The following is a 17,126-nucleotide window of genomic DNA, read 5'->3' as shown; positions in this document are numbered from 1 at the left end:
GGGGTGGGTAGACTGTAAGTGCAGAATGAGATAGGCATTTTCAGGAATGAAAATACTTTTACTTGACTAAACTTATTTGTTACTAGAGCAGGCTCTATTGAGAAGGGGGAACATTAAGAAATGACAATAATTGTTCTGATGGGGGGGTTTTGTTTAAATATTTTTATTTATTTATTTTTAGTTTTCAACATTCATTTCCACAAGATTTTGAGTTACAAATTTTCTCCCTATCTCTCCCCTACCCCCCACCCCAGACAATATTTGTTTTTAAAGACAATCTACATAAAATATTTTAAAAGGAAAGAAGACAGGTGAAGAAGACTCTTGCAGGATAGAGAAGGGGGAGAATCTGTGATCTGCACAGACTCAAGGAAGTGAGTACCCACACTAATGAGATGATCACAGAGCCATCCATGTGTCACTGCTAATAAGCCAGTGAGTTTTCCCAACTCATCCTGGAAAAGAAAAAGTATCATTATTCTCTCCTTTTTATAGCTTTCAAAGTTATTTTATCCTTCTGTCCATTACACTGACTATCCTAATGAGAATTATCTCCCACTTTCCAAGAGATAATGGATCACATAGAGCCTTCGGAGCCTTAAGGATTATTAAAGGGATGCAATCATTTGTATAAAATTTATAAATCTTTATCCTTTAGCATGGTCAATTCCATAAGAGATTTTCATTTGAAATGCTTTTAAAAGTTTTTTCCAGTTAAAAACTCACTAAGGGATATGGTACCTAACAAAAAGTGATAATCAGTCTTGAATCCAGAAAAGAGATGAGGAAATATACCTCTCCTTTTTTCTTAGAGATTTTGGGCACTATGGGTACAGAATGTAACATATATTGTCAGACACCATCAAGATGCCCATTGATTTTGCTTAGCTATTTTTAAAAAATTATTATTCCAAAGGAAGACTTACTGGGATGGGGTTGAGAGAGAACAAGAACAGTATAGAAATGGCTATGATATATAAAAACAAAAAGCAACAATAAAATTCTTTTTAAAATAATACATATGTGACATTCATAAAAATTATTTGATGAAATGCAACATATCTCAAGAGAAGGAGGACTGAACTATGAGTGAGAAGATCTGGGTTCTGGTCCTTCTGCCAAGTAACTGCCAAATAAATTGTGGCTATAAATTCAAATATAAGTTCAAATATATGTTATATTTAAACTATAGACCATAAAATGAGATCTTATAGATTTCACAGATTTATTTTGAATATAAATACATAGAAATACACACACACATACAGTCTAGACCTGCAATTTCAGTGGTTTAGGGAATTCCCAGTGTGGAAATTCCTTCCACCCACACAGTACTCTCTGTGACAGTCTTAGAGACTTGCCCATACCACTGTGATTTGCTAAGTGATTTGCTCATTCTGCATTTCAGACCTGTGGGTTCGTTGATATAGGGAGCTCCCAGTAAGGAAACACTTTTGAAACAACATAGGTAGCAAATCATGAACAACTTATAGTCTTAGGGTAACACAGTATTCATGATAAAACAGCCAGTATATGTCAGTACTTAAACCCAGGTCATCTGGGCCCCAAGACTAGGTGTCTATCCATTATATCATGTCGCCTCTCTACCTCTTTATGCTTCACACATAGGCAGGTGGACACACATGTACACATACCCATGCACATACACACACACATGCACATGCACACACACATACAACCATATAGGCATACAGGAGGAGAAACACACCAATTACAATCTATAATCTGGGTTTTATACCAGAAAGATTTGCTGGAAAAATACAGCCTATATTTGGACCAAGATGTTACCTTGAGCAAGGAGTCCATCTCTGCAGCCCCTAATCTTCTAATCAGTAAAATAAGAAAGCTGGAGTAGTTCTCTAAGGTCTCTTGCAGCCCTAATATTGTATGACCCCTAGATTCTATTGTATTCATAGTAAAAAAAAAAAAAGTCCTATCTTTTTCTCTTTCCCAAATGAAACAGGAGCATCTCTACCTATTTATTCTTTTTTTTTTAATTTATGATACACAATTAATTGGTTGATAAATGCTAAGTATTCTCAGGGCTTGTGCAAAGGAAAGATTTAATACAGGTCCTGCTTTCAAGATGCTAACAAGGACCATAAAAGAACACTTCAGTCCTCTAACCTGACCTCTCTGAACCATTAACCTTGGAGTTTTTTTAACCTTTAAAAGTTTCTTCCTTGAACATCTACATCCTCATTATTAAAAGAGCAGACTAGAGATATTGATCCTGTACCTTCATTTATGGCAGACTGACCCAGCCTTAAAAGCAGAGCTACATCACCAGTTGTAGGTATACCACTGACTATATATCCTATTTCCAACTCTCTCCTTCCTCCCCATATGCCTACTCAGACTTCAACCAAACTAGTTAAGTACAGAGAGGCAGTCTGATGGAATAGGTAGAGTACTCAATTTGTCTCTTAACATATACTAGTTGTCATTTAATCTCTCTAAAATTCAGTTTAGTCATCTATAAAATGATACGGCTGGACTATGTGACCTCTGAGGTTCCTTCCACTTTTAAATCATTGTTCCTGTGATGTTAGCTTAACCACACACACACACACGTGCGTTTTGGGGATGACCATAAGTGGAACCACTTTGTAATGAAGTCCATTGCATGATATAATGAGAAGAGTCAAATTTGGTACAGTCTCAGTTTCTCTAAGACTTAAGGATACTAGGATATTTTTCCCTTAGATGGGTTCTAAGAGGGACACACATTATGCAGATTCATGTGTTACCGTGACATTCTGGCGTATAATTCTTCCAGGTCCACTAGCTACAACCCCTGTCACCTTGGGCAAGATGCATCACTGCCTTGGGAATCAGTTTCCTGTTTTATGAAAGGAGAGGGTTAAACCAGATGACCTCAAAGGTTGGTTTTAGATCTAAGTCTAATTCCACAAACCTATGATTTGATGACCCAAAGAAAAAATTCCCCATTCTTCTTAAAGTAAACCACTTCAGTGGAAAACTGTTATTTAAATCTAAACAATGAATAAATAGACTTTTTATCACAGACAGAAAATTCAGGTTTCTTTAAAGATGAAAGAATCCATCCCTGGGCAGCATTTAGAATAGATGGCACTGTTGTATTATGTGAATTCTTATATAGGCTTTTTGTTTCTAGGATACTCAGAGCATAATCTGATCGAGCCAATACCTTCCTCAACTCAGCAGCTACTGGACCAGCTTCTACTGGTTGCAAACGCAGTAGAAAGAACATTAGATCTGAAATCAGAGGACCTACTTGGAACCACAAAGCAATGTGTACTTTCTGTGTGATCTTGAATGACTAGAAGGCATATAGCGAAAAGCTTGTTGGACTTGGGGTCAGTCAGTAGTAACAATAATTATTATTATGGCTTATATTTATATATATGTGCCGGGCACTATGCTAAGTACTTCACAATTGTTATTTCATTTAATCCTGACAACAACATTAGGAGGCAAGTGCTGTTATTATCCCCATTTTACAGATGAGGAAACTGAGGCAAACAGAAGTAAAGTGACTTGCCCAGAGTCACATAGAAAGCAAGCGTTTGGAGTAGGATTTGAACACAAGTTTTCCCAACTCCTGTCTTTGACTCCAGGAAGACCTGTATTCAAATCCTACCTCAGAAACTTACTAGTTGTGTGACTCTAGAGGAGTCACTTAACCTCTCTGTGGTTCAGTTTCCTCCCCTGTAAAATGAGATAGTTGGAATAGATGATGATGAAGGTCCATCCCAACTCCAAATTTATGATCCTTTTAGTCAAGGCCCTTTCCTCATATGGAGGCCACTAAGGGCAGACATCTGTTTGAACATGACAGATCCCAAGACAGTTGCCCCAAAGGCAGCCTCTAACATACTTTAAACATTGAAACCAAAGACTCTTCTTCACAGGGCTTTGTGCCTTGGTCTCTAGAATAAAGTGAAATTAATTGCTTTCCTGGACAACTAGAACTCCCATTTGCCTTCCTAATGCTTGAAATGAATGATGCTCATGATCCTTATATCAAGTATACTCTGCCATTAGTTAAGGTACAAATTTGTGTCTCCCAGATCCCATGTCACTCCTTGAAATGTCAAGAGACAGTAAGGAAGAGGACCAAAGATACAGAAAAAGAACAAACACCCCCCTGCAAAAAGCTTCTATTTCGTCTCCTGGCTTTGAAAGCTTCTTTCCTGTCCTCCCTATATAGCAATAAAAGGAAAGCCAGATTCAGAAAAGTAACTTCCCTGATAGTTAGAAAGTTTTTGTCTTTCTTACCTATTGGTAACTATGGTCTCCTCTGAAGTGGTTCAGGGGATCCAAAAATCCAAATCAGAAGAGGAAAGAAGAAAAAAAAAAACTAAACAGGTCAATTGTACCAGAAGGTCAGAAAGCTGAGAAAAGAGGCACAGGGAGACAAAGTTAGCTCTTCAACTGTCAAGTTTATACAGACCAAAGCATCTGACTTCAAAGGGGTCTCTGCAAAGCTAAAGAAACAGGCTGGGTGTAGAGGAGAATAAAAATTCTGGACCATTAAGGAAAAAGAGATATTTCAAAATGGGATGTAAGTGAGCCTCAAAATGTTTTCTAGAACTCATCATTTGTTACCACGTTAAGACCGACAACTTGGGTTTGCAGCTCTGTTAAGGGCATCAGGAAGTTAGCTTTAAAATTCTAACCATTGCCCTACCAAGCAACCCAGGAGCCATCCCCAGCTCTTCTCAGGGATTCCAGCCACATATTATAGATTAGGACCATTTAGGGTACTACTGACAACAGAACTAAGTCTATATTAAAACAACCAAAATGTATTTTTATGGGAATTATTCATACAATGAGTCTATGGTGAAAAGTCCTTTCCTCCATCCTTCTTCCCTCTCCCTTCCCAGTAAACCAGTGGTAGTGTAGTAAGTAGTAAAAAGTATTCACATGGAATGCTATTTAATAAATATCTTAGTTTTTCAGAGCAGTTTTACATCACAAATTTCATAGGTCTTATTTCTATTCACAATATTGAATTATTGGGAAATTAATTATTAATTTTCAAATTATTGGAAAATATCTGAGGGAAGAAATTATCCCCACTTTACAAAGATAAAATACTGAAGTACAGAGATGTCATAGGATTATAGACTCATAGATACAGAGCTGGAAAAAAATCTCAAAGGCTACCAAGTCCAACCCATTTTACAGATGAACAAACTGAGCCCCAAAAAGGTTGAATGATTTACCCAAGGTCACATATTAGTCAGTATAGCAATGACTTTGAGCCCAGGTTTCTAGACTATTGCACCACAAAGAACTATCTACAAAGTCAACTGTCTCTTGTCTGCTCCCATTATAACCAAAGTTATTGTAGTCATAGGATCATCAATCTGAAGCTGGAAGGGGCCTTAGAGACCATTTAAACCAGCTCCCTCATTTTACAGATGAGGAAACTGAGGCCTACACAGGTTAAGTGACTTTTCCAAGGAAGTAAAATGGCAGGGGCAGGATTTAAACCCAGGTCCTCTGTAGCGACAACCACACTGGCATACCCAGGATGGCTGCTAGTACAGCTTCTTAGATCTGCTTTACTAGGAGAGAGAGCTGTTTAAGAGGTCAATAATCTTTTTTAATTACATTCACTAGTTCAGGGGAAAAGCCAGCACTCTGAACTCCAGAGAAAATACAGAGAAAATCCAAGCAGAGAAATAAAAACCAACAGACTGGGCTCTGACTGCCTGAGTCAACTATGCACTTTACATACTTTCCTGGATTGAAAGAGCCATTACACCTGAGCAGTCGGGGAGCTCTGAACATATGGCCCCTCAGAATCTGGACCAGAGAATCACAAGATCCTTCTCATAAGCAAGCCCCCAAAGCAAAATACCCACTCAGAGTATATGTATACCTCTCAGAGCCAGAAGGCATCACAACCCTCTTGACTCAGTGACTAATTAGAAATTAGCAAAAGGTGTGAAAGTCTTCCTACAAACAAGATTTCCCTAAGCAAGCTGCCCTTAATGGGCTCCATGTGAAGCATGGGTGGGGAAGATCTTAAATCCCACTAACATTACATCCTCTAACTTCAAATTTAGTATTTTTATCCACTATACTATTCTGCCTCAAGACATTAGATTAGATTTTGATCTGTAATCTGTATTCCAGGGGCCCCTAGGTGGTACAGTGGATAGAATGCTGGGCCTGGAGTCAAGAAGCCCTGAATTCAAATCTGGCTTAGATACTTACCAGCTGTGTGACTCAGGGCAAGTCATTTAACCCTGTTTGTCTCAATTTCTTCATCTGTAAAATGAGCTTGAGAAGGAAATGGCAAATTACTCCAATATCTTTGCCAAGAAAATCCCAAAAAGGGGCCATAAAGAGTTGGATATGACTGAACGATAACATCTGTATTCTAGAGAACATGGCTGATCATTTTCACCTAGTCTTATCATAAAAGGTTTTCATCTTTGCTCTATGGTTGCATTGGACCACCATGATACCCCAAGGAGGGAGAATGAGGGATCTTTCTATTCCCTTCCTTCACCTAACATCTAACATCTCTGCCCTGTCACCCCAACTTGATACCTGGGACCAGAAGATACAGCCCGATCAAAGCCACGACCCCAGCAACTGAATGCACTTTAGGACATCAAAAGACCTATGATTTCATCAGTGTGGGTACTTTGTTACCCCTGAGAAAATCTCAGCTCATTTATACCATGCTATTCTGTGAGATGTCTGTCACTATATTTCTGAAAATCCCCTGGAGTGTCTCTACCCAAAGTACTGTGGGCTTTTGTCAGCTTCTTTAAATACACCAATATTTAAAAATACAGACAACAACTGATGAGACTACTGACCACCAGACAGTCGACCAACAACATTTGCCCTTCAGAAAGATCCTAGGCATCATCCAACACCAGCATGTAAGGAAAGAGACAAGAGGTATACAGGATCACAGATTAAGAGGTTAAAGGGACCTCGGAGGTCTTGTTCACCCTTCTTATTTTCCAGACAAAAACAGGACTATACCAGTTAAGTAATTTGCCTAAGGACATATAGATGATATAGAAGAACCAGGATTTGAACTCAGGTTTTGTGTCTCCAAATCCAGCTTACTTTCCACTTCCTTAAGTTATTTTCATTTCCTTTACATGCAAAGAAACTACAATTAGGGCCATAACTCCCAGCTTTTGCCTATTACTTAAATGTAAAAGGACAGGAACTGGGCCCTTTTAACTTGCATCTTCTTCTTGCTTTCTCTACTCCTAAGGGCAACCAGATAATGAGCAATCCTATGGGGAGTTAAAATTTGCCAGGCATCTGGGTAAGTTTCCTGATAGCTATGTACAAGATGATAAACACTCCAAGGACAGTAGGCACAACATAGCCTGAAACTATTTAATGCATCTTTTGCCCTAGTCCTTGAGGCTGGGGTGCTCAGTCAGAACCATTCTGAATCCTGATTTGCTAGATATTAGAGGTGACAGACAGAAGTCTAATGGGAAGCTTGTGAGAATATCATTTTCCAGCCACATGAAAGGACTCAGAATCACAAGAGTAACTGCCTTTAAAGGTGGATCAGTCTTCCCTGACCTATCCATGCATCTTTGATGAGCTTACTATACCAGGGCAGTATAATCTCAGGATAATACTCTACCCCCACAGTTCCACACTCTCCTATACTCAGATGCTATACATGGAAAAGTAGATATGTTCCCTTCAAAATAAAGGCACTCATGAAAGAAAAAGGTACTAACTAGGTCATGGTAGCCTTGTAGCTTCTCCCTTCCACTCTGCAAGATCCGCCCTTTTCCAAAGAACCTTGGATGACAGAGAAAAGAAAAGGATTTTGTAACAGAGGTCAGTGAGGCATATTATGTTCATAAACAGAACTCCTTGATTTTTTATATTCAACATTCACCCCTGTTGGTAGAAGCTGTTCCTCTCTTTGGAGATTTATTCTGAGCATGTTATAGAATAATTATTATTAATATCATGATGATGAGCTTTTTTTCTGGTCTTTTGCTGTCTCATGATGCACACCCAGATATTAGGAAAGGTGGACTATCGACTCACAGTAAATGTGGAAACAAGATGTTTTCCAAATTTCTGTTAGCCAGCTGCCAAGCAGTGGGTCCCTCCTCCCCATTAATAGCATCCTGATTGGAGGGAACAGCAGAGCACTGGCAAGACCCAAGAAGATAAAAACACAGGAAAAAATGCTGATGTTTTTCTCTCATTCAGCATGGGAAAGAAGAATGAACATAAGTGGGCAAGAGTGGTTGTTTGCTAAGTGGAGCAGGAGAAGGTTAGGGTAGGAAGGAGAAAGAGGGAAATGCCCATCATGATACCAAAAGCCTACTATAAATTTGCTTCCCAGAGCTGGAAAATCGGCTCAAGTCTACTCTCCCTTTATAATTTCAAAGAGTTGGAGTTTTTTGGGTTTTTTTTATTTTTTTGTCATTTCTGCTTAACTGATCAAAAAAAAAAAAAAAAAGCAAGGTCAGGAATAGTGTTGACCTAAGACCTAGAAACAGATTAAGATGAATAGGGTTAAAATCCAGGAATGTTTTTCACATAGAACTCAGATTCTCTAACAATTCAGCTAACAAGCAAGCAGAGTATTTGACAGATATGGTCTTTCCTTCCAGCTTCTCCCCAGCCCACCCTCCCATGTTCGAATCTACCTCTTCCCTAAAGATGCTGAGGGACCTAGGGCATCAACATGTCTACATCAGGCAGGCTAACCAATCTCTCAGATAATGATGTGCAGGCTAGGATAACAACACCTTTTCCTCTGTCCTCGTGCCTCCCAAACAAAATCAAACTAAACCCCTTTTAAGCAAATCTGATTGTGAGAACCAGCAATAGAAAACTGTCTGTTCTGGGGGGGTAGGCATATCTCCTACTGCTTTTCTCAGATCCTTAAAAAATGCTTGCACTAATTAAATCATAGACTTAGAACTAGAAGGAATTCTCTGAGGTCATCTCATCCCATAACTACGACTTGAAGAGATTTCATAACCTGCCTAAAATGACAAAGCAGGAGTCAGTAGTAGTAGTAGTGGGATGCTTCAGGCTTAAATCAATTGAGGTCACCTGAAGTTTGCACTTTGTCCTCTAAAAGATCTTGAAATTTTAATACATTCCCCCCATTCTCTTGACTTGATAGTGCTGGGGGAAATGCATTGGTAAGAGATGAAGACAATAGCCACAAAGCAGAAGGAAATACTGCCCACTAAAACCAAGCATTTGACTTACAGCTCTGAAATAAAAGTCTCATCTCTCTCTCTCGGGCCTGGATCTTTGCTGCTCATGTTAAGCTGGAACATGTCTCAATACTGGGTGTTTGTGGGTGCTAGCTAATCCTTCCAACTGATTCACACCGTTATTAAACTGGCTACTTGGGCAAGAAGGAGAATCCTTCAGGCCTGGGCATTCTGGGCAAAGGCTAGAGCAGAGTACAAATTCAACTCCCCCAGACACGTCACAATGCTCTGATTTCCTAACCTCATTTCTGTCTCAGAGAGCTGCACTGTTTCCCAGGGGAGAAGAGGAGGACCTGAAGACAGAAGCAGGTCTATAGAATACATTCATTTCTCCAGGGGAACAGCCATTTCCTTTATCCGTTCACACCCTGTTTTAATAAACTAGAACTAACCCACTAAGGCAGTTGACATCACTCACCAGCCCTGGGCTGAGTGTGCAGGTTGGTGCATGTGGCTGACATCAGGCCTGAAGTCTGGGGAAAGCTGTGGTGTAAAGTAGATATCCTGTTTCCCATGCACATGATACCAGTTGCATCAGTGGGTTAAAGTTCAGAGGCAGCCAGGTAACAACCTTCAAGGTGATAAGCTATACTTTTCCTGGAAGATAACCATAATAGGAGCCACCAGTAAGTTCCTGTACCTCTGCCTTCACCAGTTACTATACTTTTGCCTTAATTAAGCCTCTTTAACCAGTCCTTCTGGGTACTGATCATCAATTAAAAATGGATTAACTGAATTATAATGGTTTCTCCAGAGTAAACAATGAGAACAGTGCAGCATTTTCCAATACACTGTTGAAACTGTCTAGCTTATTTTTAGTAAGAGAAATCATCAGTCCCAAATGATGTGAGGCGAAGGCTAGTGCATGGGTGGAGAGTTTCTTTTAGAATGGGTAGGTTTGATTGTGAGCAGCTAGGAATAGGGGATCAGATTTTTAGCTCTACCAAGACAGAACTTGTGAAAGGCTGATTCAATAGGTGGCACTCTTCCCTCTGAGTCAGTCCTGAATACCATGTCCTGACATGGAAGACCGGGGTGCTGAGCTCTCCTAAGGGTGCTGTCTGTCTTTCCGATTAAATGTGGATCTAACCTGGCTTTTTAAGGAGTCCTTGGCATTTGTCCATAAGGACACTTGAGAAAAATTCCTGCCAGGTTACAATAACTGATTAAAATTTCTTAGGAAAGTTATGACTGGAAATCCAAATCAATAAATATTTACTGAGTGCCTACTGTATGCAAGATATGCTATGGATGAGATAAAGATGTTTCAGGCACAGCCCCCATCTTCAAGGGGTTTGTGATATAGTCAACAAGGCAAAATATAAAATACTTGAAAAACTATGAGGTAATAGAGTTTAAAAAAATTTAAATGTCAGACAAAAAATTGTCAAATGAGGGATATCAAAAGAGTGTTATGAATTCAGAGGAGGATGAGATCAATGAAGGAAAGTCTGGGAAGCTTCATGGAGGAGGGGAAGGAACTTCATCTGGGCCTTCAAGAATGAGTAGAATCTGGAGAGGGCAAGGGCATCACAGAGAAGGGTAGGAAGCAAAAGGAAAGATAGATTTCCACCGCCAAGAACTATAGTTCATTAAAATTGGTTTGTACCATTAAATTGATTTCTGCCTTTAAAACTGATGTCTGCCATTCACTTCAGATTGATGTGGTCTCACTCCATTGATCTCTAATCATAGCCAGAGTCACAAATGTATTTAGCATATCTCATGGAGAACACAGATTTTACTTGTGAGACCCATTTAATTTTTTTCTTGCCTAACTTAGTCTGTAAGCCATTTTGTCAAGTCAAGTGGATGAATGGCATTTTAAATACCAAGAAATGCTCATAGACAACCAAAATAAACACTAAATTTGCCTCCCTGGTGATGAAACTGAAGAAAGTTTGAAGGCAGAAGAGCCAATTACCTAAAGACTGAAAAGGGCAGGGGAGGGGGAAATTAGCAGGTTATCACCTTCTGAGATGCAAATCATCTCTGAAGCAAACTATAACTATAAAAATGGGAAAATAGTAAGACAAAGAACCTAAATGAAGCTAGCCCTTGGCAGCACCCTTTCAAGAACTGGGAGTGACCACAGAGCATAGATTAGGTCAGCAGCTTCCACAGAACCTAACTACATAAATTCATCGCCAGCTATTTCCTATAATACTATATGGGCTGAGACATCAAGGTGGTTTACCAACTGTACAGAGGGGAAGCAGATGGACATGCCTTCTTAGTTTCCCTTCCCAGAGAGAAAGTGTCCCCACAGAGAAGAGAAACTCATACGTAACAGAGAACATCCCCAGGGACCCCAGACCACCACAGTTTTAATGTCTCCCTACTTCAAAGTTCCCACCCAGCTCCTCTCACTTCCTTTACCCAATGGCATGCTGTATTCATAAAACTGCAAAGGGCCTGGTAAAAAGATCAACACTAATAATGGTTACATTGCTTCTCTCCTATTAAATACAATGGCTGAATGCAACCTCCCTATAGATAGAAATTCCTGGGCACTCTTCTCAAGGCACAAATAACCATGCCTACTCTATCTATTTCTGCTGTTCTGCCTTCCCCAATGTGCTAACAATTACTTAAACACAAAAAGGCACCAGAAAACCCAACCAACTAAACTCTTTATTTCATGCATCAATCTAGACCAGGAGTTATGAAAATTAACAGTGAAGCAAATGTGGGCGTAAAACTAACAAAACAATTAAGTTGAGAGAGAGGAGTGGGGGGAGGTGTAGTTACCCCCAAAACAAAATTCTTTTAACTTTTCATTTATGCAATGAGAAAATCACAAACTGAAAAATGACAATAACATGCCAATGGAAGTCCCAGGTAAGAAATGATGACACATACCTCCACTCTCTCGGCAGGAGAGAGTACTAGGTACTAGGACAGAACACTGTTTACAACATCAGAAGAAGATGGGAAATAACTGATGGGAAGGCAGAAGGCATCAACTAAACTTATTTTCCAGTAAACACATAAATCCCTCACAGAGTAAAAACAAATTCCATGCCAGCACTATAGATATAATTCATGCCAAATTAATGACAGCACATTCCAGTCTAGTGCCACAAGCATTTAAGTGTCTACTATGTGCAAGGCCCCCAGCTTGGCCAATCAGCTATGTCAGCTGATCAATATACCACCAGAAAGAATGCCTGAGTAATGGGCATGCACATATATGAGCACATGTGCACACACGCACACACACACACCACTGCACAACCAGTAGGGGAATGTCCTTTACCCCAACTGAAGAGACAAAAAATTCAGTAAACAAAGAGGAAAAGGACTCAAGATAAGGAAGTCCAGCCACTGATACAAAAAAATGTGACATGCACAGAGCACCAAGAACAGAAAACATTCTCAGGAGAAGGGAGTTAATCAAAACACAATGGTCCTCCCCTTTGAGCACACATGGGGATTTTGTGTTCTATTTGCCACAGGATCAAGGGGGTTGTGTCAAAAGCTTGAGTGTTGAGAGTCTCAAGGTTACTGCTGATCCGAAGCCGTTCACAGGGGAGCCAAACCAACAGAATTCTAAGAAGAGGAAAACGCTGACATCAGGAAGGCTGGCAAATCTCCCCTCAAGAATCGGCTCCCAGTTGCTAGCTACTGCCTACAATCAAAACCAATCATTTTAACCAGAGCAGGTACCTCAGGCTGAATATTTCTGTTGCATTAACATAATAGTACATTAAAATACGATACCACTTTAAGACCAAAGGCTGTTAAAGGTTTGTGTACATATAATCATACAGCCCTCAGAGACTTGTAACCCACAAGCAGGATTGTGTAAGGGCAGCAGGGCTACATATACACACTGGAGAAAATCCCAGTGTCTCAAATAGCAGTGGAAGCTGCTTGGATTGTAGCAACTGCTACTTCTGTTGCATGGGCATGCACACAAAGGCATACATGTATCACACACACACACACACACACACACACACACACACACACACACACACCACTTGTGTAGCCAGTAGGGGAATGTCCTTTAACCCAACTGAAAAGCCTTTGTTCCCTCTCCCCAGCATTCTCAAAGCTGATTTTAGCTCCTTTCCCTCAACCTTGTACACTTCCTTCCAGGATGCTACAAACTTGACATCAACCCTTCTCTCTCTGGTCCTCGCTGCCATTTTCTTGTAGTGGTACTGGACCTTACCTGCTCCCATCTCTGTACTCCTAAACAGCATTACCAAGGTATTACCTGCTGTTCTTCCCACTTCTATACTAAATGTTCAGCCCACTCTTTTTTTTTTTTAAACAAGCTTTTGTTTTTTTCTATCTCTCCCTCTTCCCACCTTGAATAATTAAAAAAAGAAAAAGAACACTCATAACTAATATGCACAGTCAAGCAAAACAAGCCCCCATATAAGCCATTTCAAAAACTACATGCCTCATTTTGCATTTGAAGTCCATCACCTTTCTGGCAGAAGGTTGCTAATATACTTTCTAGTTTGTCCTATTAAATTGTGATGTCATTGCATTGATCAGAGCTCCAAAATCTTTCAAAGTTGTTTTTCTTCATAGTGCTATTGTCATCATATAAAATTTTCTCCTAGTCAGACTTTCTTCATTTGGAATCAATTCATAGAAATGCTTCCAGTTTTCCAAGAAATTGTTAATTTTGTCATTTCGTACAGTACAGTAATATTTTATTGCATCCATGCACCATGATTTGTTTAGCCATTCTCCAGCACATGGGCACCCTCTTAGTTTCCAGTTTTCGGCTACTATGAAAAGAATGGCTATAAAAACTTTTATACATATGGTTTTTTTCCCTCGTTCTTTGATCTCTTGGTATATGAGCATTGTAGTAGTATCAATAGGTCAAAGGGTATGCAGTTTAAAGACTTTTGGGTCAAGCCATTCTTGCCTCTCCCTCTGTTCTCTGTGAGAGACAGAGTTTGAAGCAGGACATGGTAGTGGTGACCAGATAAGTAGCGAGTTGGAATAAAAGGTTGAGGAACCAAGAAGCTACCCACTGTAAAGTATTTAAATAATTATCCCAATGATTTGAGGAAATGGATCCCTCCATTCTACTTTGGCTTCAATTATAGGAATTTATTTAGAAAAATTGGTTTCAGGAGCTAAAATATCTAGAAATTTATTTCCATTATTACTTTGGTCTACAGATATGGCCTACGTAAGTGAATATTGGTATGGTTTTATCTCTCTTTTAGCTGAAGTGAGGGGTGGAGGAGAGTAATACATAACCCAAAGGGCCAAGGCTGAATTATGGAAAGTTCTTGGGAAATAGACAAGTAGGATTTGTTCGTTCTGACCAAATAACGAATTCCAGTTTCCTAGACTGCCCATTGGTCCTTCAGTATTAAACTGAGAACAAGTTCTCTCTGGAAGTTTAACTTAATCTGGGCTTAAATTTATGCTTAGGCTATGATGTTTCAGTGTTTGGTAGGCACAGAACGTGATGAGGTGCCAGGTATAAAATACTGCCTTGATTACCAGCAACTCCTTCTCTTCTGGTAGCCTGCAGTTTTCCAGGTATGGAGCTTATAGGGGAAATAGACAGAGGTTCCAGTGGAGAAGTGATCAAGAGATAGAAAGAGCTTTGAGAAGAAAGTCAAATGATCAACAAGTGTATTACACCTCACTCAATATCATTAATAGTAAGAAAAAAACAAAATAAAACAATTCTGAGGTTTTACCTCACACCCAACAAGTTTGCAAAGACCATAAAAGATGGACAACTGGTGGAGGTTCTATGGGAAGGCATGCATATTAATGCACTATTGATAAAGCTGTGAATTCTGGAACTGTTCTAGAAAACTATTGCTAGAAAAGTAGACTAATTGCTCATACTCTGACCCAGCAATTCTACTACTAGGCATATACCCCAAGGAAGTCAGAGAAAGAGGGATAGCTTCACCTAGTGTGTCCCAGATGCCATGTTATGCAAAATCAAAAACAAAAACAAAACCATTCTTCCCCTCAAGGCAATTACATTCTACTAGGGAGAAACAATATAAACAGTGATGGGAACAACAAATAAATATAACTAATTTATATATATATATATATACATATATATACATATATTAATTATATTATATACTACATATGGAGAGAGAGAAAGAGATGATAAATAGACACATGAAGTATTTCAGGAAGGGTATTAACAATCGTGGGAATCATTAAAAGCCTTTTCTTGGGACATGGCATATGAGCCTTTAATGGAATTTTAACAGAAACTTTAGTAGAACTAGTCTTCAAGAAAACTTTTGATGGAACTAACAGTTCCACATAGTAGTGTACAAGTGAGGAAGGAGAGGCGGCTAGGTGGTGCAATGAATAGAGCACTGGCCCTGAAGTCAGGAGGACCTAAGTTCAAATCCGGCCTCAGACACTTAACACAAAACTAGCTGTGTGACCTTGGGCAAGTCACTGCACCCCAATTGCCCCTCCAAAAAAAAGCTAATAATAATAATAGCATTGTATGTATTTATTAACCAATAAAAAACAAGACCTTAGAAATTAATTCATTTGGGGTGGCTAGGTGGCAAAGTGAATAGAGCACCGGCCCTGGATTCAGGAGGACCTGAGTTCAAATCCAGCCTCAGACACAACACAAAAACTAGCCTTGTGACCTTGGGCAAGCCACTTAACCCCAATTGCCCTCTAAAAAGGCAAAAAAAAAAAACCCTTTTTTTTTTTTAAAAGAGGTGAGGAAGGAGTGTATTCCAGGCTTAGGGACCTCTTGGACAAAAGTGGAGAGATGAGAAATGAAATCCTGTGTATATGGAGCTGCAAGTAGTTCAGTTTACATGAAACATAGAATCCTTGAGGGGAAATAATGTGAAATTAATCTGGAAATATGAGTTGGAATAAGATTCTGAAAGGTTTTAAATGATAAACAGGGGAAATTGCATTTTATCCTATTGGCAATAAGTAATAATAAATAAAAAAGAAAGAAAGAAAGAACTCCTTAAGCAGGACAGTGCACTATGGGAATATCAATTTGGTAGCTGTGTGGAAAATAGACTAGAAAACAAACAAGAAAAAAGAAAGACTGGAGACAAGAATTAGGAGACTGAAGTCTGTCAGGTGAGAGATTAGGAAGACCTGAATTAATGTGGTTGCTGTGAATGAAGAAAAGGAAACAAATGGAAAGACACATAGAGGTACAATTAACAAGACTGGAAATCAACTGATTATGAAATAGGAGTGAATGAAGAATCAAGGATGACTCTTGGACTGCAAATTAGAAGGATAGTGATGCCCTTGATATAAATAGAGAAGTGAGGAGGAGAAGTGAATTTAGGAAGAAAGAAATTAGTTCTGTTTTGGCACAATAAGTTTGAGATGTTTATGGACAGCAGGCATTTAGTGATGCTAAACTACAATTCAAGAGAGCCACGAAGGCTCCACATGTAGATTTTACTTAGGTGGCTGTAGTGGCAAACACACTGGCATACCTGCAATGGCTGCTGGCACAGCTTCTTAGTCTGCTTTACTAGGAAAGATATCTCATTCAAGGGGTTCAAGGGGTCAACAGTCTTTTTTAATTACATTCACTAGTTCAGGGAAAAAGTTAGCACCCTGAACTTCAGAGGAAATACAATCAGAGAAATAAAGACCAACAAACAGGGCTCTGACTGCCTGCATCAAAGCAATATTGATAATACTTTACATACATCCCTGGATCAAAAGAGCCTTTCCATCTGAGCAGTCAGGGAATTCTGAATATATGGCCACTTAAAATCTTGACCAGAGAAATCACAAGATCCTTCTCACAAGAAACCCACAAAGCAAAATACCAACTCAGAGTAGATAGATAGATAGATGATAGATGATAGATGATAGATGATAGATGATAGATGATAG

General features: G+C 39.3%; 2 long non-coding RNA genes across 5 annotated transcripts in view; both read right to left on the bottom strand.

Moving 5' to 3' along the window:
• The window catches only part of LOC138173437 (uncharacterized), a 48,401-nt gene that overhangs the window by 28,938 nt on the left and 2,337 nt on the right, over positions 1-17,126 (bottom strand). Inside the window, exon 1 of one of the 4 annotated variants that reach the window (XR_011171397.1) lies at positions 9,682-10,064. The exons of 1 other annotated variant lie outside the window; for it this stretch is intronic. This is a non-coding gene — a long non-coding RNA (uncharacterized lncRNA). 2 more of the 4 variants (XR_011171394.1, XR_011171395.1) reach the window with 2 other exon arrangements.
• LOC138173436 (uncharacterized) lies at positions 262-4,394 on the bottom strand. Its single transcript, XR_011171393.1, has 3 exons — positions 4,285-4,394; positions 2,772-2,863; positions 262-455 (listed from the first exon to the last, which is right to left on the bottom strand). It is a non-coding gene; the product is annotated as an uncharacterized lncRNA (long non-coding RNA).

Source organism: Petaurus breviceps, unplaced genomic scaffold (assembly GCF_028583685.1).
Source record: "Petaurus breviceps papuanus isolate PSGF00001 unplaced genomic scaffold, PetGlider_PUasm1.0 582, whole genome shotgun sequence".
NCBI lineage: Eukaryota > Metazoa > Chordata > Mammalia > Diprotodontia > Petauridae > Petaurus > Petaurus breviceps.
This window is presented reverse-complemented; position numbering and strand designations above follow the sequence as displayed.